This window comes from Protopterus annectens, chromosome 9.part0 (assembly GCF_019279795.1).
Source record: "Protopterus annectens isolate FY-2018-M chromosome 9.part0, PAN1.0, whole genome shotgun sequence".
Lineage (NCBI taxonomy): Eukaryota > Metazoa > Chordata > Ceratodontiformes > Protopteridae > Protopterus > Protopterus annectens.
Window position 1 is genome coordinate 876,974,238 of NC_056743.1, and position 22,731 is coordinate 876,996,968.

The window sequence follows — 22,731 nt, forward strand, 5'->3', positions numbered from 1 at the left end:
CAAGATTAGATGCTGAGATGCTTACTTCCACAAGGCAAGGTGATGAGCTTGAAACAAATGAACTGAACTGAACTCAACTCAACTAAATGACTGTGATAACCAATGTAGATCTTTATATCAGGTTCATAGGTTCATAGGTTCATAGGTAGGTACTAGGCTATTGGCCCTAGGGCCTGTGTAAGCCTAGCCAAAGGTACCCTGGCTTTCACCACCCAAGAAAATTATTTTCCTGTGCCACTGTCGAGCAGAGCCACAGAAGTGATCCCCGGGGTGAATTTCCTATCTCCCATCCAATCATCAAGATTTTTCTTGAACAGTGCTAATGAGGAGCTTTGTTTGATATAGATAGGCAGTTTGTTCCAGAGTATGGGAAGTCTCTGGGACAGGAATCTATCCCTCCAGCATGTTCTGTTTATTGTGGTGATGAGGTTTAGGTCCCTAGAGCGTGTAGCTTCCAAAGAAAACAAAACAAACTGCTGCGAGCGTTCCATCCTCTCAGTGCTGGTTATGGAATGACATCACATTTGATCTCCTGACTCTGGTACAATACACACTCAGAGCTTTGCTAAGATCTATTGCAGTATCTGAAAGCAATATCTTCCTTTCCAGAATTCTTTGTTTAAACATAAACATTTAATCAGTTATAATAACACTGTTAATACATTTTTAACATAAGCATCTGTACAAATCAGTGTGACAGTCAAATGACACAAAATTATTTACAAAACTCCAGCTAACTTTGCTGGCATATGTTACACATGCACTGCCCCATTCTCCATGGCACAGATGGCAACAACCCACATTGTCACAATTAGATTGAGCCAAGGGTTTTTAATCCAGACATTCACCTATGCAAAAGTAAAAGAAAATATACATATTAGCTCTACATATACTATGATCTGAGTATTTTACATCACATCCCCCTCCTCAACAACTAAAGATTACAGCCTGTTAACTTAAATATGCTTTTGTATATCTTTTCTTCTCTTTTTGCACTGTAATGCCTATATTTCTTAAGAGCAAAAAAAAGAAGAAAAGAGAAGTGGAAGAATATAAAATGGCATTCATTGACTTTAGTAACTTTACCACATACAAGAACAACTAAAAATACTTTAATATAAAATATGGAATTTATATTATGAAAATGTTCAAGAAATACTAAGAACAGAAATTGTTTTACTTATGGTTACCTTTTTCCTTCTTCCTCCCCTCCACTCAGAGTCCTTGCAAACATTAATGACATGACATGAAGCAAATGGTTTTCAGTTCCCAAAAGTTTAACAAAGTGAACAAAAGTCCACCTTTTCACTTATTCTTATACAGCTGTATTTCACAAATGCAATTGATGATTTGCAGTCTCACATTTATTCACTAATTTTCATGTTGCTTGTCTTCTTTCTGTTCTCCATTTTCCAACTCCAGATTCCAGTTCATTTCCAAGGTACTCCCAATTCCTCTGGTCCACTCCTGTGCTTTTCTCTTTCTCTCAAACATTGTCCTTTGGAAGAGGGGAAAAGGTCTCACTGATAAAGTTTCTCTGTGTGCTTTATTATCTGAAGAATGAGAAGCAGAGTCCCCTTGATATCTCACTTTTTGTTGGACAAACTTCTGCATTAACTCCTTAGCCTGTTTTGTATCAAAAATGACTGATCCTCCAGGAAAAACATTCTGTAGACAGCTGGATACAGTGGCTTAAATTTCATACTTGCCTCTTGACATTCCCAGGCTACTGGAAAAAACGTTTCTCTTCTGTCTGCTGTACAGTGGATAATCACTTTCCACACTCTACTGCCTCCAACTTTTAATACTTTGCCCTTTTGACAGTTTTGTCAGGATCAACTAGTTGTGCTGGCAGGTTTTCATCTTTGTTAATAAAAGTCTTGGCTGCTTTCTCATGGGCAGATTTGCAGCTTACACATGATATGCCCTTTCAATTAACAGTTCCAGTTGCTAATTTGTGCCTTTATAAAATTAATACAGTCTGTTCCTTCTAGTATCTCTGGTACAGCTACAGCAGAAAATCTGAGATTTTCCCTATGTGCTCTGTCATCTAATGCTAACATTTCTGAAACATCTCTTTTTGAGCAGTCTTCATTTTGCCCACTAACTTTTGCAGTTTTATCAGCTCATATGAATATCTACTTTATCTGAGTTCATCTACTCCTTCATTGTTTTATTTACTTTAATCAGCACTGAGCACATTTGACTTATTTTTTCCTCTAGATTACTGGAAGCCATGTATTGTACCAAAGCTGGAGTTTGAACTGCTTTTGCAAGAACAGCTGCAGGATTCTTCCCAGTCAGTGTTTTCTCTTCACCTTTATTAGCTGATTTTATGTCAGGCTCTCCTAGTTTCTTGTTTTTTTTTTCTTTTGCTGTCATCCAGGAAGTGTATTACAAGCCAGTAACTGAATTTTACTCAAGCTGGCAATATCACTGACTGTTGTTTCTCAGTTTCTGTTTTCACACTGGGAGAGCTGAAGTTAACCTGTTGATCAATGTATAGCCAATGTGGAAGTGATACAGGCTCTCTTTAATCTTGTTTACTGCTTCCACACTATGCTACTTTCCACTCACAAACTCTGTTTGTTTTCCCTGCTTGAAACAGTATCTTTAGTCTATTCTATACTATTGCCTTACTATCTTTTGTTTTTCATTTTCTCTTTTATTTTCTTTATCTTCTTTTATGGAGTTGATATATTATTGCTTCTTTAAAAAAAATCTCTGCACATTTTGCCTTCTGTTTCAGTGTACAGTAGTCAAAAACATTTCCAAACTCTGCTGATGTATTCCAATTTCTTCCATTTACCCTATCATTTCCCCTTCTTCCAGTTCAGAGATGTATATTTCTTCAACTCTTTCACAGACCTCTCCTTGCTCTAGTCTTCTGTACTCAGATAGCCTTTCTCCTGCCATGTTCTAGTAATCATCTTTACTGCTACTGGAGATAAATGAACAATCCTTTATGCATGATCTCAGCATTCAGTGGTGATTTCACACAAAACTTTTATAGTGCAACCTTTGGATCCTTAAATATCTCTAGTTCTCAAATTTCAGAAAGCTAAGTGACAACTTTCAAGTAATTCTGTTTTTGTGTGCTTCCAAAGTACATGCAAGTTACAAACTTCAGTCCCACGTTCTCGGCAACATTTAGCAGAGGTCGCATCCTAGATCTCTTCAAGGTGCCTCACAGCCAGAAATGATCTAGTTCTTATTTTTCATGCATACTGTTAGCAAAATGAAGAAAATGCTATAAATTAACATTTTTATTGTAACTGATTAATTCATCTGTGGTTTCTATTGACTTTTTCGATTATGTGTAAACCTAATGGGAAAAAATGACATTACTCAATATGCTTGTACTACAAGGCATCTCTTTTCTAGTATTTTCACACTTTACACTACTGACTTTACTGTGTTGTCACCACCAACCCTCTTTCTATTTCACTTCTTTTGTTAAGGCTTCCTTTACCTAATTTATATGGACTCTGCTCAAAGGATATTTATGTTTGAATTCTTCCAGAAAGAGAAGGCTCCCTTTGCACAAACAAGGCAGTATAGAGGATTATGAGCAGATTTCCAATTGTAACTAGCTTACTATGTGTTCATGACATGGATGTCAAGAAATTCACCTTGAGAGCAAAGCCTGAGAGGTGAATCTTGGCAACCATGTTGAAAACACATACTAATGGGTCATGATAGGTGACCCAATCATAATTCTTTGTAGTGCATGGAGCTTTATCTGCTCCACGTATTACTAGTAAAAAAAAAAAGAGCTAAGTGTTTTGCCAGCTTTCAAAGCCATAAAGCACTAAGCGAGCACTGTCAGGCGGTAACAGACTCTTTTATGTTACAGAAAGTCAGGGACACATTCCTGGCACAGACAGCAGGCAGAAACAAATCTGTTTTTAATTCTGCCACTGTCATTTGCTGGTCAGTACTGGCAGATTTAACTACATAGTGCAATACCTGATCTTAAGTGAAGAACGGATGTGTAAAAAATGTTAAGATCCGGTCTTCCATTATAGAAGCATTTAACTGGTTTGCCTTTCTCCAGATTTCAGAGCGTAATCACTTCGCTCCACAAACACTACATAAATATAACCACCCTTCTTGTCCAGACCTTCTTTAACTCCCATACTTTCTTTCATGGGTTAACTCATTGCCCCAGAAATAGCTATACATGTCTGTGTTCAGTCTGTACATTAGAGTTATTACTGGATAGACAGCCTGTAATATCACTTTTAGGAACAAAATGAGTCACATCATGTAACAAGATTACTACCTACACTGTTGCCAGTATGTATAAATTCCAAATGTTTCCAGTGAGCTCTATACCTCATACCAGTCATAGCAGAAATGCCCCAAGCCTTACTACCAGGTCACATGTAGGCAGTCTTTGAGATCTGAGCCCCCTTCCCCAATCCAGATGGTACCGTAAGGACCTGCTTCTCTGTGCACTCTTCATTACATGTTTAACATAACTACTCCAGGATGCCTTGGGGTGGAATAGCCCTAAGAATTTGCAGGAGATATAGAATCTGTAATGGAAATAGCTGCATCATTGATTGTATCCACTTAACTAGATTGGGAATAAATTAAATCTAAGTTACAAGTTGAAGATATAAAATTATAAAGCAGAGAAGTTGAGAAAGATCTTGGAATGCTAGAATATTTACTTTTAGTGAAATTTGTAAATATATAAGATTTAAAGTATTTTTGCAAACAGAATTTTTTTGTAAGAAGATATTTTTTAGTAGCACAACTGACAGATATACAACTCACTATGCTATTTTTGTGCAGTTATGATTATAACCACTGTGGACCTTACCCTGAATCCAAAGTATAAAAAAGGAAGGCGATAAGCTGGAATAAGTACAGTAACTGGTAGCAAAAAAAAAAAAGTTGTAACAGACAGACTGATGAACTATTACATGTTCTCCAATAGTACAGAAAATTCAGTGCAGACAATATTGTTTTGCAGGACCAAAAGAAATAAAGAGACGACATAGGTTTGGCATAGTATTTAAGGTCTTCACCTTACAAACACAAGGTGGAAGATTTGGTTATGTTCTCTGATTACTGGCAAAGCTGAAAATGCCCTTCAGGGCAGTTAGCTAAGGTATCAGCTATGAAAGTAGGAACCTATTATGTTTAGGGGAAATAAAATATAATTTTAAAGATACAGCAAAATGACTGGATAAAATGCTGTGGCTTCAACAGCACATTTTGATGGTACAGTAGCACAAATTATTAACAGGAAGAATGTAGTCCTGAATAATTTAGGCAGTGAGGTAAAGAGTTTTAAAATCTTCAACATTAATATAATATTGTTAGATGTGCAAAGGGGTGGGGGTTGTACATTTTGTTAACACACTTGGCTTGAATAATGGCAATATGCCCTCTATCTAGTACTTTGTTTTCTGTCTTGTCAGATGAAATATAGTTCATAGGATCATAGGATCATAGATTAGTACTAGGCTAACTGCCCTTGCGAGCCATTTTAAGCCTAGCCAATTATCCCTTGTGAGATTCAAACCCTGCACCTTGTGTTTGTAAGGCAAACACCTTAACCATTAGGCCACCCTCCCAACCTTTTCTGCTTAGTATTACCTCATCACTGTAACCACCTCTGCTGCCATTGGGTATTATTAGGTATTAATACACCTAATTATTTAATGATGCCATTTATATTTGTAAGGTCTTCTTTAATTGTACTTATGGATTATAGTTAATATTAAGTGTTGCATCACTTTGACTATCTGCCACATCCATGAGAAAAGCACAACTGTTTAAGTAAACTTGACATAGCATCAAATGTTCAGATGATCACTGCTGCAATAACCTTAGCTATATGGCTTACATCTTGCACAAAATACAACAGGCAGCCACCTTCCACATGCCCAAACCATTAGACAACTTACGCAGAACTGACTAAAAACTGTGGTCTGGGTGCCAAGCCCTTCAGAGCTTTCATGCCAATAGAGAGAGGGAAGCTAAAATCCTGAAAAGTCAATGCTAGGAATATATATATATATATGTATATATATATATATATATATATATATATATATATATATATATATATATATATATATATATATATATATATACACACACACACACACACACACACACACACACACACATATATGGGTCTACTGTGTATGTCCAAACCACCCTAACATTGAATAAAAAACACTGGCAAAATAAGTCTGATCATACACAATGGCGAACACAAACAAAACCGAAAACAATAATATCAACAGAGGAAGCTACTTCCTCTCAGGATATTAAAACTACCCCCCCCCCCATTATCACTAGCTTCAAACCTGTCTGAATAGTAACAGTGTTACAGGAAGGTTTTAATGACGTTAAGGTGTAGGGTTAGGTTACGCAGTGGTGGTGCTGCGGTAGTGTTGTCGCCTCACAGCAAGACGTTGTCCCGTTCGATTCTCAGCTAGAGCGTCTTCTGTGTGGAGACATGCGTGAATGGGCGTACCTTCGTTGAAGGTTGTGCATCAGGGCCGGCAACTCGGCACGTAAAAATCAACTGCCAATCATTAGCGGACCAGAGTTCTGCTGCGGCAACCACTAACCGGGAAAAGCCGAAAGAAACAACAACAGGAAACATCAACAAGGTGTAGGGTTAGGGTTGGGTGAAGGGGCGATGTTAAGGTCAGGTTTAGCACTCATTACTAAAGAGGTCAGGGGGGCCTCCGCATATACCATACAGATTTCAAGTACCACTGGATTTTTCTCATGTGGAATCTTGCAAGTGGGAACATCAGGATCATACAATCCATGAGACCCAGAATCCTGAGAAATGCTCTTGCTGAGACAGTAGCCTGAGTAGAAATATTCATGAACAGATCTAGATACAGATCTACTTTTTCCTGTGGAAGAAAAACTCTTTGAAATTAGACAGCTAGGAAAACAATTTGTTGAGAAGGAGTTTTGACACAATGTTTGTATGTTCTCTTGAAACCCGCGTGTTTAGGTGCTCCCTTACCTAAGTGAGAGATTCCTGACACTATGAAAACAAATCTGCAAAGATAAACAAGTAATCTAAATAAAGAAAAATGTGAATACCTTTTAGTTTGCAGTAGGCTATCACAGGAGCAAGACACTTTATGAATATCTGTGGAGCAATGGATAGATCACAGGGTAATGCACAGAACTGATAAAGTGATCCAGACACAGAAACCTTATGAAACATCTGAAATCTGGATCTATAAGAATGTCATGATATCCATCTTTTAAACCGAAGGTCACCATTAAACTTAAACAGGGAATACGCAGTAACAAGTTGTGAAGGGATAACATCTTGAACTTGGGAACTGTCACAAAGAGGTTCAGAAAAGAAAGCTTCAGAACTGGTCTTTAAGAATCTTCTTTTTTTGCTGCCAGAGACATTCTTGAATAAAACCCTCTCCTAATTGAGGAAAAGGGACCACTTTTATCCTCCTGAGACAACAGATGCAGAATGACACAAGGGAAAAGAGTTTGGTCTGGTGAATGAGGGGGAATCCCTCAAAAAGGTGGGAAGTCTTCCACTGCCATCTGTAGCTTTATATATTACTTTGAGAACCCATCTATTTGAAATTATCTGCTACCAAAGAGAGACGTGGAGGTTCAGACTTTAGGGAAGGATTAAAAGTTTGCCAGAGTGGGAAGGGGAGGAGTCTTGCATATACTCATTCAGACTTACTAGACTGTCCTTTGTTCTGTGGGGGTCCTTCTTTTTTTTGTATACAGTCTACCTTGCTGAGTTTTTTATTTTGCTTTTTTAATGAAGGTTGTAGGTGTAGCATTAAATCATTTGGTAAACATGGAGAAGGAAGGCTAAAAAAATCTAAAAGAAACCTTGAAGTACCTTATATATGTCATTATGTTTTTTAAGGACCTCTGCAGCAGATGATCAAAAAACTAATTCTCTGTCCAGGGAGGAATTCAAAATTTCATTTTTTGACATCTTCTGGAAGGGTTTGACAATGCAGACAAGCAAACCTCCTCATAACAGTTCCAGTGGCAGCAGCTCTGGAAGTGGCATCATGAGAAATATAAGTCCATTTCAAACAGCCACTTAAGGCACAGAAGCAACCAAATTACACAAAGGAGAATTCTGCTCAGAAGAGGAAACAATTGGCAGGATACACCTCTTCTTCTCAAAATAGGTAAGCCTAAGCTTTAACACGTAAGTTTGCCAGCTGAGAATTCTAAAACAAGTGCTACAGAAGAATACATGTTTTCCAAATCCATCAAAAGCTTTCCCATGCTTGCCAGAAGGAAAGGGATTGGTATTAACCAAATGTGCTGTAGCAGCTGGGTTCACTAAAGAAATAGCTGTTTGATATAACCTTGTCATACGTGTACAAATAACGTACAAGACTGAGGAACTGTATACAATCTATCTGCTTTGTTGAAGGCTGCAGGATGGCTGTCAGGCAAGGTGTAGCCTGTGACAAAAATATCCTCCAATCATGAAAGAACAGGAGGATTTGGGGTAGGTTCTGAAAACTTCATTTGTATTAAATCATAATGCTTCTTCAGGAACGGTGGAATATCATCATGTTCCCACTGAAACCATTGATTCATTCTAACAACAGTTTCAGAAAAACAGAGTCCTTGAAAGGGACTGCCTGGAGCCACATTCTCCTCAGAATCTATATCAGAAATCTGAGTACACAAAAATAAAATCTGTCACATCACAATCATTATTTGGTTCAAAAACTTGAACTTCTTCAGAAAATGAAGATTATCTTTTATTAAAGACAGCTAAACTGGAGGGGTCAATAATCTAAACTATGAACTAAGCCCAATAAATCACTCCTGTCTGAATAGAATGAGACAGGAGAAGAAATATATTACATTTTTGTTTCTTTTTGACAGGAATTTCTGAAGAAGTAGAGCCCCTTTTGCCAAGAAAAACATCCATAAGGATAAGCACAGCACTCTGGCCAGGCAGAGTGGTATTCCCTCCTTCCTCTCCCAAGACAGACAAGAGTGGCTCTCTCTTGCCTGCCAGGGACACTCCAAGAGCTGCAGAGAATGTATCTAACACTTGGTCCATGATGTTTTAGGGACTACACCAAAGGGGCCAAGGAAAAAGATGAATAGTCTGAGGGATCCAGAAATGGCCAGAGCAGATTCGCCCATCTGTGTCTGAGGTACTTCAGCAGCTTGCTCTTGAAGCAAATATTGTTTAGTAATTTTCATCTTTTTGTGGCTGGAAGAAGGAAGATCTGAGGAACCAGTGGACTGTTCCATGGTTAAGCCAAAAAATGCCTGATTCCCAGGGAAGCCTGGCAGCATTAGTTGGTAAAACTGGCAAGGACTAAAAAGGTAAGTTTTGCCCCATAAAAATTACTTTAATCAGTTTCCCAGCTCCAAGAAATAAAATAATACAACTTTTATCTCAGAAAAAGTTGTTTAAATGAATTTTGACACTACTATTTAAAAGTAATTAAAAGGTATGTAACAGTCATTAAAAACATTTTTCCTAGTTTTAAAATTGTCCTTGTCAGGCCTTTCTCTCTTTGTTGGCATGAAAGCTATGAAGGGCTTGGCACTCAAACCTACCATTTTAGTCAGTTCACCTTGAGCTGACTAACAGTTTGGGCACCTGGAAGGTGCCCTGAAGCTTTGATAGCTAGCTGGCTGGCTGTTATATCATTAGCACAGTGTAACTCGTGTAACTTAAGACTACTGCAGAAGTGATCTGTATGATGATCATCATAAAGACACTGTTCTACATATGAATCTTGCCTCTACAAATACTATACACAGAATATGTGCAGCACGTGTAGTTAAGAAGGAATATGGATTAGTAGAAAACGAGTACATCACAACACAAGAACAAGTAGCACACCTCCTGCACAAAATACTGAAAAAGATGATGGTCACCTCCTTGTTTTCAAAAGATTAGTTTTACTAAACTGATGTGAATGAAGAAAGCAGCTGAACCAAAGATAGTACGCAGTCTTATTCCTGTGCATGCGGGGATGGTACTGTTAAATGATCACATGACTATTTCTGAAAATCATGTGAAGTTCTGTGTCTTACTTAAATGGCTATAGCTCATTAATATATGAAATACATAAGTGTACTTATGCTTATTTATGCAAGTTTTCTGTTTATAAAACTACTCCATGATAGCAAGTGTATTCTCTTTAGAATGAATATCTAGAAAAATGGAACTAATGAGAACAAATACGTTTATAGATTCAAATTCTTAAGTATATAATACTTTATATTCAGGAAGAATACTTAAAAAGCTTATGATACATTGATAAAACAATTGTAACATTAATTTCTAGAATAGACAACATTAAAAGGATGAGAAGGGAAAATGGGCAAGAAGCAATACAGACCTGATGTTTAATAGAATGCAGTCACTGAATAATTTAAATAATGCTGCTTAGATTATATGATATATAACAATATATGTGATGTATAAAGCTTGTAAATGTATACTAGTTAATATGGTTTGATTGCTTTTATATAAATGTAAGTTTGTGTATGTCACAAGTGATAATTCAACAAAGTTGTTGAAAAAAAAGAAGCAATACAAAGAAAAAAGAAGTTGGGTATAATGTAATTCTGTCTGAGAAATAGAAAGGGCTATATTTCAAGTATCAAATAAGTAAATCTCAAATTTTGTTTTATCTATCCTAAATATACATCTTTAATACAGCTTTACTGTTGTTTTATATATGCACAACATGATCTATTTTATCTCTTTTTCTCTCACTTCTAGCATTGGTATTTCAAATATGTTAAAACTGATGTCAATAGAATTAGCATTATTATTAAAAACTCAGAAATATGTACATGAACAGAGATGTCTCCTTTTAGTGGAGTCAGGTACTATAAAATCTTGTTATGAATAACAAGCTTGCCCTTACTGATATCAAATATTATAAGAAATGATATAAACTACAAATGAAGGTAAGGACATTTAGTAAAAGAATAATAATTTGGTAACATCTGTATTTTTCCTTATAGTTAAACTATAACAATATCATAATGTGAATAAACTATGAGGAACTAATGCTTTTAAAAGTAATAACTGTGTATATGCATTTTATTGGTGTCTGACATTATCAAAGTAAACATACACTATAAAAAAAGAAGAAAAGAAAAAAAGTATTACATAAGATTATATAGTTGTCTCTCTTTCTAAGCTTCAGCCTTAGTGTTCTACATTCATCCTTTTAGCCTAGAGATAGTGATCATATATAAGAAATAAAAAGAAGTTATTTTCTATACGCTTGATTAAATCTGTTTTTTATTTCTTTGAGGTTGCATCAGGGGTTAGGTATTCCATACTGTAGCTAGACAGTCTTGGGTTAGGATAGTGGGTAGTTGCTTAGGATTTCTAATAAGACTAGCAACTTAGGATGTTCATAATGTTACTGAATTGATTACATGCATTATTCCTTAGTTTAGAAATGTTAACTTATGGTGTGTCTTTTAAAGTTTTAACAAGTACAATTACATTTTAAGGAAGCATGATCTTGAGGAGTGTTTTAATTATGACTTGGATTATTTTATTTTATTTATTTGCTTGACATCTGTCTACTGGGATCGTCCAGCTGGATCAATGGAGATCCATTTTCAGTGGAGGCCTGGGGAGAAAAGCTTCTCATACGATTATTAAAAAGTTGCAAATAAATAATAACAAATGGCATGCATATAAAAGCAGTAGTTTTTACAGTCTGTGTTATGTATACACAATGGTAGGTATACTGGAAAAATCACATGGGAGTTCAGAAGAAATGGTATATCATGTAAGTGCAGAGGGGAGAGTCAGACTTGTATCTAATGACACAGCTATATACTGTAGCTAGCCCTATATGTAATTTGCAGTGACATGAAAAAGAAAAAAATAGTTTGGTAAGAAAACATGAAGTATAAGAGTAATGAATGCGGCTAGATGCAGATGTAACCATTTAGGATCAGTGAGAACTGGTACTATTTACAGCTGTCTTAAGTGAGGGGTACAACAGGAAGGAAGACAGGGGTATTTAGAAGGAGAATTGAGGGAATTTATTGGGTGATCAACCTGGAGTATCACACAGAACTTCAAATAAACAATTATTTAATTTGAAAGCAAAAAAATACTACATTATTAGCTTTTAATCTGGAAACAACAAATAACATTATTAGCTTTGTCTTTAACTTTAATGGTTTAAATAATGATTATGAGAGAAAGAGAGAATATTTTTAAATATGGTTATAAGAGACAGTTTTTAAATATCTTAAAATGAACAGATACATGTAGTTTGGATAACAAAGACTCTAATGCAAACAGAAGCATCAGTTTCTTAGCATGCTCTGAGAAACTGAATTAATCTCTTGAACTTAAAATATCTTGCTGAATCAGTCTCTTTGTTTTTAACTTGTTATTTTTATGTTTCTGGTACAAAAAACATATATTGACATACTTTACATTTATTATGAGCAGACAGCTTTTGACCATCATGTCTATGGTAGTGAGGAAATCATTCTACATTGTGCAATGTATAAACAAATCATTCTATGTTGTGCAATGTATAAACAAATGTATGGCATCTAGGTCCAAGGAGGTCATTGTTCCACTGCATTCAGCACTCATTAGACCTATTGCTTATGATGCCTCATTTAATATGTACCTAACCAGACACATCCAACAGCTGGAAAATTCACAAAGGTTCCTCACTAAAAGAATACAGGAAGTAAATAACATGTCCTGTGTGGATCAGCTCAAAGCCCTATCCCTGTATTCTGTCTCCTACAGGCTGTTGAGGAGAGATCTATGCTTGGTATACAAGTTATTGTCAGACCTTACTCTGACAGATCTCCTGCATATCCACAAAACAAAGAGCACCAGAATTGCCTGTTCTAAAGACTTAATCCTTGCCTGTAATATAAATAGGACTGCTGGACAGACAGGTATTTATCCCAGAGACTAATCCTTCTCTGGAACAAGTTCCCCATCTATGTGACTCAGACTTCCTCCCTATCCCAATTCAAGTGTAACTTGGAAAACCTGGATGGGGAGGAACATGAAATTCACCCCTGGTGTGGCACCTATGTCTCTAATGGACAGAGACAACCTGTAAATAGTTCATAATTTCTCTACGCTATGTTTTACTTGTATTCGACTTTTAACTGCATATTTAAACTAGGAAAGAGACCATAGTTGTGTCCCTTGTGAGTCACACAAAAATTAAGTTTTCCCACACTCTCCCACCCTGGTGCTGTCATGTTTTTAAACTCAACTGTTTTTCTAGTTATCTGCCCCTTATGCTAATTTGACCACAAATCTTCTTTCCCTCCTCTTTCATTGGCTATTGTGAGCAAGCATAAAATTATCATTTTGTGAAATCACTCCTTTTGACTGTTTAAATTTATTGCCCATCCCAGTGTATTCCATAGAGCTAGAATACAAAGTAACTACCCCCTTTCAATATATCTTGTTCTTCCAAAATCATTGGCTAAAATCATCCCCTCTTTTATATCTAACTGCTTAGTACACACTGCAACTCTTAGGATATTAACCCATTTTTCCATCTTACCTTTATAGGTTCATAGGTTCATAGGTTCATGAGGGGCTATCTGCCCGAGCGTTTTAGTTTTGTGGCTGCCAATTTTGCTTTTGGCCTTCGAGGGTTCTTAACTTCATATAGGCTATCTATGGGGGTTGCGATCCGGTCTCCATCACTTGGTGTGACTACTCTTGGTTGGAAACTGGCCCTCCCATTCCATAGTGAGGCATCTTGAACTCCAGCTGCGGAGTACCCTGCCTCAAGATTCCTCTTGAACTCCAGCCTATTAATCTCTGCCTGACATAATTAGGTCTCATTCACGCAGGTGGAGTCTTAAGTCATTTTTGGAGTGAAGCATGTTCATCAAATCTAGGTTTGATATGGCCTTTTATGTCAGGCATAGGTCACCTCTGAGCAAGCGGTAAGAATTTTTGGTCATAACATGTTCATCAAATCTGGTTAAGCATAAGACAGATTTTGTGCCGCTCTAGCTCTTTTGGGCAGACTTTTGGCTGATTCTGGAGTCGGGCAGCCTCTTGGTGAGATTGTGTCCAAATGGGGCATTGTATAGAGTCATTGGTCTTAGCTGCTGTGAGTGTCGGGCATTGACTATTTGATGGGAGTGTATAGGATAGAAGGTCTTCCTATAGGGAGATGCTGAATTCCCTTGATCTAGATGTGAATATAAGGTCCGCAAATGTGAAGCTATAGAAAACCTTGGTTCCCAGGTCCCCTACCAACTTCTGTCGAATGCAGGACCTCCACCTGGGCATTTAGAGAGGTACCTTATTTTTCCCGAAGAACCTATATTTCTATACATGGTAGGGCATTTAACTGCATTGTTTCTGGCACCATATGACGGCCATCTTTGAGGCGCGTTAACTGTTTTATCTATGTGTTTTCATGATTTGAACTTTCTTGCAAACTTTTTTTCTAGTGGATATCTGTTGTCAATCTTTTTTTTCAACCTCTGGACTTGTACTGTGCGGTCATCAACCCTCTTTGTAGTGGATAACAACAGGCATGTTTTTGCTGGACAACAGACCTGTGATCACTTCTGACATGTGGCTTTGGACTCTGACTGGCCAGGTTCGTCACTTGTCTGTGGGGCATGGGTCTGACATGGGTTTTGTTGACTACGGGTGTAATGCCAGGGTTGGGTGTTTGCCCCATCTGTTTTCTAATGATACTTTTGTGAGGTATTGTATCAAAAGCCTTCGCCCTTTCTAGGTGTCGCTGCCTTCAGGTCACTGTTAGTTTTAAAGTCTGGACTACTTTTTGGCCAAATCAAACTTTGGCAGCACTGTTTTCAGTCAACCAAGCCAAAAAGGCATAGATAAAAAGCCAAACAGGTCCTCGTCAAAGCTTGCAAGTTCCCTATTCCATTATGATCCTCGGCCATTGTATTTCCGGAATACAGATGAAACATCCGCAGGGTGGGAGGGTGTGACCAAGAATTGGGACTGGGTGGAGTGGTGGAGTGGTCCTGAGTGCATGTCGCCTCCTGGAAGCCGAGGTGAGACTAGCTGACTAAGATTAAACCTAACTTTTGTGGTTTTCATCTCGTTGAGTTCATGGAGACACCAGATCAGACACCATCACGGATGTTCTTGCCTTGGTGTGAGAGAGTTCTTCTCACCTCAGAGAGGGCGTGGGGGGACCAATCATCATTTGGTATAGATATCTCTTAGGGGGGGGGAGGGGGTTGCACCTGTCAAGTCAATGATGTGGCAGGTAATGTAGGATAGGTAATCAATCTCACATTTTTGACTAATTCTGAGCATATCTGGGGTTTCCTCCTCTAGGTTTGATACATAGCTAAAGAATGCCTTTATGTTTGTCTTTAGAGTCCTTAGCTATTTTTTTCTCAAAATTAGCTTTGGATGATTTTATGAGAGCTCTTAGCTTTTTACTTATAGTGATCAGCGGTTTAAAATCTGCAACATGTATCCCAAGACCACCAATTATTTGGACAGCCCAAATTCTGCCTCTTACTAAGTCATCTTGGGATTACTGCTGCTGTTTTGTTCCTGGTGAGAGAAGGGACATAGGGACATTATTTTCTGGAGACTGCTGATCACTGGAAAGCCTAATAACTGTTTCACTGGTGATAGCCTGGAATTTGTGCTTATAGTTTGCTCCTGCTGAGAGAAGCAGCAGAGTGCACTGATTCCTGACTGTTTCTGATTGGGCAGTGACCGTCCGTGTTTGACCTTCTGATTGGTTTTGTTGCTAGTCAAGACATTTTCTAGGAAAAGCCTACAGCAAGCCTACAGACCCTTGCATCATCTGGAGCAAAACTGTTGATCACAAAATGGCCTGTGGTGGCTTCTCATCTTGGGAATGATGCTACTGTTTTTCTTCTGGTGAGAGAAGAAGCAAAGGAGCATTGTATCCCAGCAGCATGAAGCTGTAGTGAGCCCTATACTGGTAGCAGCCAGGCAGTAGCCTTTCAGATGAATTCCCATCTTTTCATCATTCTTGATAAACTAATTCTTTCTTTTCAGTAAGTACTGCTTGACTTGCTGCTATTTAACCTAACTTTAGAATATCTGCCTAAATACTTCATCCATAAATCATCAGGATCTACTTATTAGTTCCCCCTCAAGTGTCTGGCAGTGTTCTGTTCTGTATAGGCACAGGCACCTTGAATTGACATTTTTCCTGTAAAAGCACCCTTCAAATTTCACCAATACCTGCTTGCACACAGGCCAACTAGATTGAAATGATAAGCACTGCCCCCAGAGTTGTAAACCAGATACTCCTGGCATTACTTTATATTCTCATGCCAACTGTCTAATCAATAAAAAAGGGTCTGTTGCCATGAATATGAACTTCACCACCATCTCCGTTACCAGCCTGGTAGATATGGACATCCTGAGGCAATGCAGAAACTGCTTCATGTTTACTGACAACCAGTTAGTTCTCAAACAAACTGATATAGAATGTGACAGATGTATTTACAGAATGTCAATGGAGGCAAAGCTCCCTCACATAAAAGCACTCCTAATGCCAGTTGGAGTGTCAGTAGTACATATGCTGCACCCATCACACACAATTCAAAGCATACACATAGACCCAAAAAACCCACATATGCTGAGGTACTTAAATGTAACCTTTCTAAATCCCAAAGACCTCCTAGATAAAGTAAACATAACAAATACCCTCTGTAGCTCTGAATGCACTCTTTCAGAACACCACCCACATCAATGCATAGATCCATATCTCATGAAGCCTCTACTTCTAAGCCCATACAGCAAGCCACCACACAATCCAACACTCTGGTCATTGGAGACTCCATTTCAATCTCACCAGACTAAGACAAAGTCACGGTCAGTTGCTTATCAGGGGCTAGGATCTGCCACATTATGTATGCACTCTGGTCAATGGAAAACAAGTACCAGTATGACCCAGTCACATTCCACATGGGTATAAATGACCTGAGACATACCTCTCTAGACTATATGAACAGAGATATAATGGAGCTCTCAGAATATGTGTCTCAGGCTGGTATGAGCCTAACACTGAACAGCATTTTACCTTCTCCAAGGGTGATGCCACAATACGAGTAAAACACGACTGACTTTAATAATGGGCTTAGTTTCTGGTGTCATTTTGGAGGGGTGGAACATTTGACATCATGTAAGGAAATGATCAACAGACTATGCTGCTTTGCCAGGGATGGTTTGCACCTCTCCATATTAGGCTTTCAGATATTAGCTAAAACATTGCCCTCCCCCTTAGAGCCTTTTTTAGGCAATGTCAAACTGAAAGTACTTCTGACATAGCAAATCAAAATCGAGAAAATCTAAAGATGTTACTGCTCAGTGCTAGGAGTCTAAACAAAAAAATCCACTCCCTACAGGCTCTCCTCACCCTACAGAATGCTGATGTCTGTGCAGTCACTGAGACAAGGTTTAAAGCCACAGACAGCACACTGACAGTGCAAGGCTATAGTGCCTTCCACACATTTAGACCAGTTACCACATTCACAGGGACTAAAGGTGGAGGTGTCTCGACTTACATCAAAAATAAATATACCTCAAGACTGGTCAAACAGGGGAATGCACTTGAGCTTCTCCACCTTGAAATCACTATAGGCAAAAATCCCATACCACTTCCTTGCAAGCTATAGGTCCCCCTCTAAGACCCAGGAAACCCATAACATGTGTTTAAACTTTCTGGAAAAACTCACCATCCAACCCAATACCATATTCATGGGCAACTTTAATTACCCCACTATTAACCGGGAATCATATACAAAACCAGACGTACAGGCACAGAGATTCCTGGATTTTGTAAACACAAACCTCCTGGACCAGATTATCAATTCACCAACCAGCAATGCAAACATACTAGATCTTGTCCTCAAAAATATGGGAAAGTGCTGCACAACCCCTACTGCATTGTCTTCTCTGGTAAGGTCAAACCACAAAATGGTTTCCTTTGAATTAAAAGTAAACTCTAGAACCCCGGCTAACCCTGGAATATTCAGGAAAGTACAGTTGCGTACCTACCATAAATGTAGATGTTCGAGTGTATTCACTGTTGCAGTCATTACACTTGGGTTATCCTGCTGGCAGGCAACCCGCAGTCGGCCCGAGTTCCAAAGTCTTGGTCCGGTGTCGGTTGCTGTTGCCTCTTCCCTGAAGTGCCACTGAGTGCCAGGGGTATAAAAGTTGCAACCGTTGCCATTTTCTTCAGTTTTTCTTGCCCCAGATGTCAGGTGCCCCCAGATAGGAAGGCTGGAAAGATAAAATTATGTCAAAAAACATGCATATATTACTATAAACATTTCCTTCATCTACAAGCAAATACACCACATAGGTTGTATAGAGATGAGAAGTACAGAAAAATCCCAGCAATGAAACAAGGAGGATGGTGGGTGGGTAACCTGGACTGCAACAGTGAATACACTCGAACATCTACATTTATGGTAGGTACACAACTGTACTATGTTCATCGTGTTTCACTGTTGCAGTCATTACACTTGGGTAGAATCCCAAAGCTGAGGTTGGGTGGCTGGGTCTAAATTGGATTTGGAGAGGCCACCAGGCCCTGCAGAACTGCAGTGGCAAAGCTTGCTCTGGATTTAGAGTAGAGAGGTAAGTGGTAGTGCTTGGTGAAGGTGTGCACTGAGCTCCAGGTTGCAGCTTCTAATATATCTTTGGTTGGTACTCCTCTGATTAAAGCTGCTGAAGTGGCTGTTGCTCTGGTAGAATGAGGCCTAATGCCCTTAGGCACTGATTTGCCATGTTGTGCATAACAGAAGTGGATGCAGTGTCCTATCCATTTTTAGATTGTCTGCTTTGTAATAGGCTTTCCTTGTGATCCTGCAGCATAGGCTACAAACAGTTGCTCAGTTTTTCTGAAAGCTTTTGTTTTGTCCAAGTAGAATTGTAACTGTCTGTGTATATCCAAAGAGTGCAGAAGTCCCTCCCCTTTATTCTGGGGTTTTGGGTAAAATGTAGGTAAATGAATGGTTTGGTTTAAGGCCACATTGGAGACCACTTTTGGCATGAATGTTGGGTTTGTCCTAAGAGAAACCCTGTCCTGATGAAAAATGAGGAAAGGTTCCACAGCCATTAATGCTTGTAACTCTGAGACTCTTCTTGCAGTTATTGCTAGGAGAAGAGCAGTTTTCCATAATAACAATTTTAGATCAGCTGTGCTGGCTGGTTCAAAAGGAGGCAGTGTGAGTCTTTCTAAAACAAAATTGAGGTCCCAAGTAGGTATTGGTGCTCTCATTGGGGGTCTTATATTTTTTTGCCCCTCTGAGGTACTGTCGTAGTAGAGGATGTGAAAAAATAGGAGGTTCCGTATTGTAATGAGCTGAAATGGCAGAGGCATAGATTTTAATAGATGAGAAAGATAAGCCTTTGTCCAGCGTCTCAGTCAGGTATTGTAAAATCTGAGGTATATTAGGGACAAGTGGTTTGAGCCTTTGTGCCTGGTTCCAAGCACAGAATCTCTTCCATTTTTCTGCATAAGATTTCCTAGTGCTGGGCCTCCTGGCTTCTAAAATGACATCCATAACAGCTTTAGAGAGAGGTGCAGTCTGGGTGGCTACATTATCTACCATGCTGCCAGGTTTAAGGTTCTGAGTTGACTGTGCAGAATCTGATTGTTTTGTTGTGTCAGAAGATGAGGAATTTGAGGTAGAAGCCAAGCTGGGCCTTGAGACAAACTCTTTAGGATTGGGTACTAGTACTGGCGTGGCCAGTCTGGGGCAATCAGGATCATGTTTGGCCTTTCTTGTCTGACTTTTAGTAGCACCTTGGTAAGAAGAGGCATCGGAGGGAAGGCAAAGACTGTCAGGCCTTTCCAGCTGAATGATAGAGCATCCACTTTCCATGCTTGAGAGTGATAAGTTCTTGTGCAAAATTTCTGTATTTGGTAATTGTGAGGGGAGACAAAAAGATCTATGTCTGGGTGTCCCCATTTCCTCGTTATCATGCTGAACACTTGTGGATTTAGTGTCCATTCGTGAGGATCCTTGAGATTTCTGCTTAGTTCGTCTGCCAGTGTATTTTTTGTTCCTGGCAGGAATTGTGCCTGCAGATGTACTTGATAGGTCAATGCTGTGTTCCATAAAGTCATGGCTTGCCTGCATAGGGGGTAGGAATGTGTTCCCCCTTGCTTGTTTATGTACCACATAACTGTGGTATTGTCCGTCTTTATTAATAGTTGTCCTGGATGTAGTAGGTCCTTGAAACCTGTCAGGGCATTCTGTACAGCTAGCATCTCTTTTTGATTGATGTGAAGATGCATTTGTTCCTTGGGCCACATGCCCTGAATACATTTTCCTGCCATATGTGCCCCCCAGGCATAATCCGATGCATCCGTTGTTATTGTCTACCTGGCTGTGGGTAAGGTGAAAGGCTGTCCCTTGTTGTGGTGACAGGCCTGGGACCACCATCAACACTCTTGTTGTAGGCAGGGAATTAAAGTAATGATTGCCTCCAGGCTGTGACAATGCTGAGTCCAAACACTTTTTAGATACCATTGTAGTTTCCTCATATGCAGTTTTGCATATGGAATTAGTAGAATGCAGGATGCCATGAAACCCAGGACCTGCAGAATTTTTATTGCAGGGAGCTGGGTTTTTGTTGCCATCATTTGAAAGTAATGAGTCAGTTGCCTTTGTTTGTCTGGCATGAAATAAGCCATCTGGACAGTTGTATTTAAGCTTGCACCCAGGAATATTATCTCTTGAGAGGGCACTAGTTTTGATTTATTTTTGTTTACTGTGTACCATAGGCAAATTAGTAACAAACGCCAGATGTTTTAGAAGAATGTCCGTGCTCTCTGCTTGAATAAGGCAGTCATCCAAGTAGGGATATATTTGAATTCCTTTTTGTCTGCAAAATGCAATTACTGGTGCCAGGCATTTTGTGAAGACCCTGGGCGCAGTAGATAAGCCAAAGGGCAGTGCAGAGAATCGGTAATGCATTGAGCCTGCTATGAATCTGAGGTATCTTCTGCAAGATTGTTTGATTGGGACATGCAGGTATGCCTCCTTGAGGTCCAAAGTGACTAGCCAAGCCTTCTTGCCCAGCATGGGCAGAAGTTGCTGTAGTGTTAACATTTTGAATTTTGGAACATCCAGGAAAGTATTTAGGATTGACAGGTCCAGTATTGGTCTCCAGGCTTTGCCCTTTCTGAGTACTAAGAAAAGTCTTGAATAAAATCCTTGTCCCTGTTCTTGCTGTGGAACTTTTTGAATAGCTCCTATGTCCATAAGAGGAGCAATCTGTTTTTGTGCCTCTGCCCATTGGTTTTGTGGCAGGTCTGGCATATCTTTTGGTTTTGGAAGCGTGTGGAAGTGGAACCTGTAACCCTGAGAAACAATATTCAGCACCCATTGGTCCTGGGTGATCATGTGTCAATTTTTTGAGAAAAGTGCTAGCTTTCCCCCTAGGAGTGCTGTCAAAAGGTAAGTGCTTGGCATTTGTAGAGGGAAGTCATTGGGACTGTTTCCTATAAGGTTGTGATTTGTCTTCCCCTCCTTTGGGGGCTGAAGCACCCCATTGTTTAGGTCTGTAGGAGCCTTGGGGCTGAGATCTGCCTCTTGGGCATCTGTATCTGCCTCTTTGTGGCCTGTCTGACACTGGAAAGGACCAATTTTTTGAAGGCCAGTTTCTGCTAAATCTAGGTGGCTGAACCTGTAAGAAATCTTTCACTGTCTGCATTGATTTTGCTTTATTCTCCATTTTCTTTAACACCTCTTCTGCCTTAGCACCAAACAAAGTATCATGCTGTAGTGGGGCATCCAATAATTTTACTTTAACATGGCCAGGTAAACTTTGTTCTTTTAACCAAGCATGCTTTCGAATAACAGACCCTGTAACTGCGGCTCTACAAGAAGCCTCTAATGAATCAAAACCACATTGCAGAGTATGATTTCCCACTTGTTCAACTGCATGCAAATCCTGCATTTCCTTACTGTCAGGACTTTCTGAATTTGAAACCATTTTCTGTTTTAACAATGACATGAGGTACTGTTGATATTTAAGCATGTGAAACTGGCAGTTTAAAGCTCTTACAGCTAAAGTAGCAGAATTGTAAACCTTTTTCCCCAATCTGTCCAGAGCTCTGGAATCCCTGTCTGAGGGGACAGGATTTTTAGCAGTGGAAGCCTTAACCCCTTTAGGACCCTGAGAAATTGTTTCTGGGTCTGCAGCAGGGTTTTTGTAAAGAAATTTATGAGAGTCAGGGACCATGTAGTACCTATCTGGCTTGATTGGTGCAGGGGGTAAGGAATCAGGAGACAGACTGGATTCAGAAAAAACATCATCAACAATATCAAGCACAGGGGGGATAGCCAGGGGCCTGTGCTGAGGCAATAAAAGGAAGTCTCTGAGCCTTTTCTTGGATTCTGAATAATCCTGGCTCTCCCAATGGAAATGCTCCCTCATGGTGTGCAGGGTTTCCCCAAAAGAATAATCCTCAGGTGGAGAGGCTGAAGGTATAGGCTCTTCTGCATCAGAGTCCTCATAGGGAGGGAGAGAATAACCCTGATCAGAAGAGGAATAGGAGGAAATGGAAACCTGGTCAGAGGAATCATAGTCAGTGTCTTGCCTAGGCCTTTTGTCAGGAGGGGGATGGGAAACCCTGAGCAAAGTAATGAGGTCTTCGGCCATTTTAAGCATCTGTTTCTTCGGCATGGATGACTATTCTGGAGAATGCTGTACTTGTT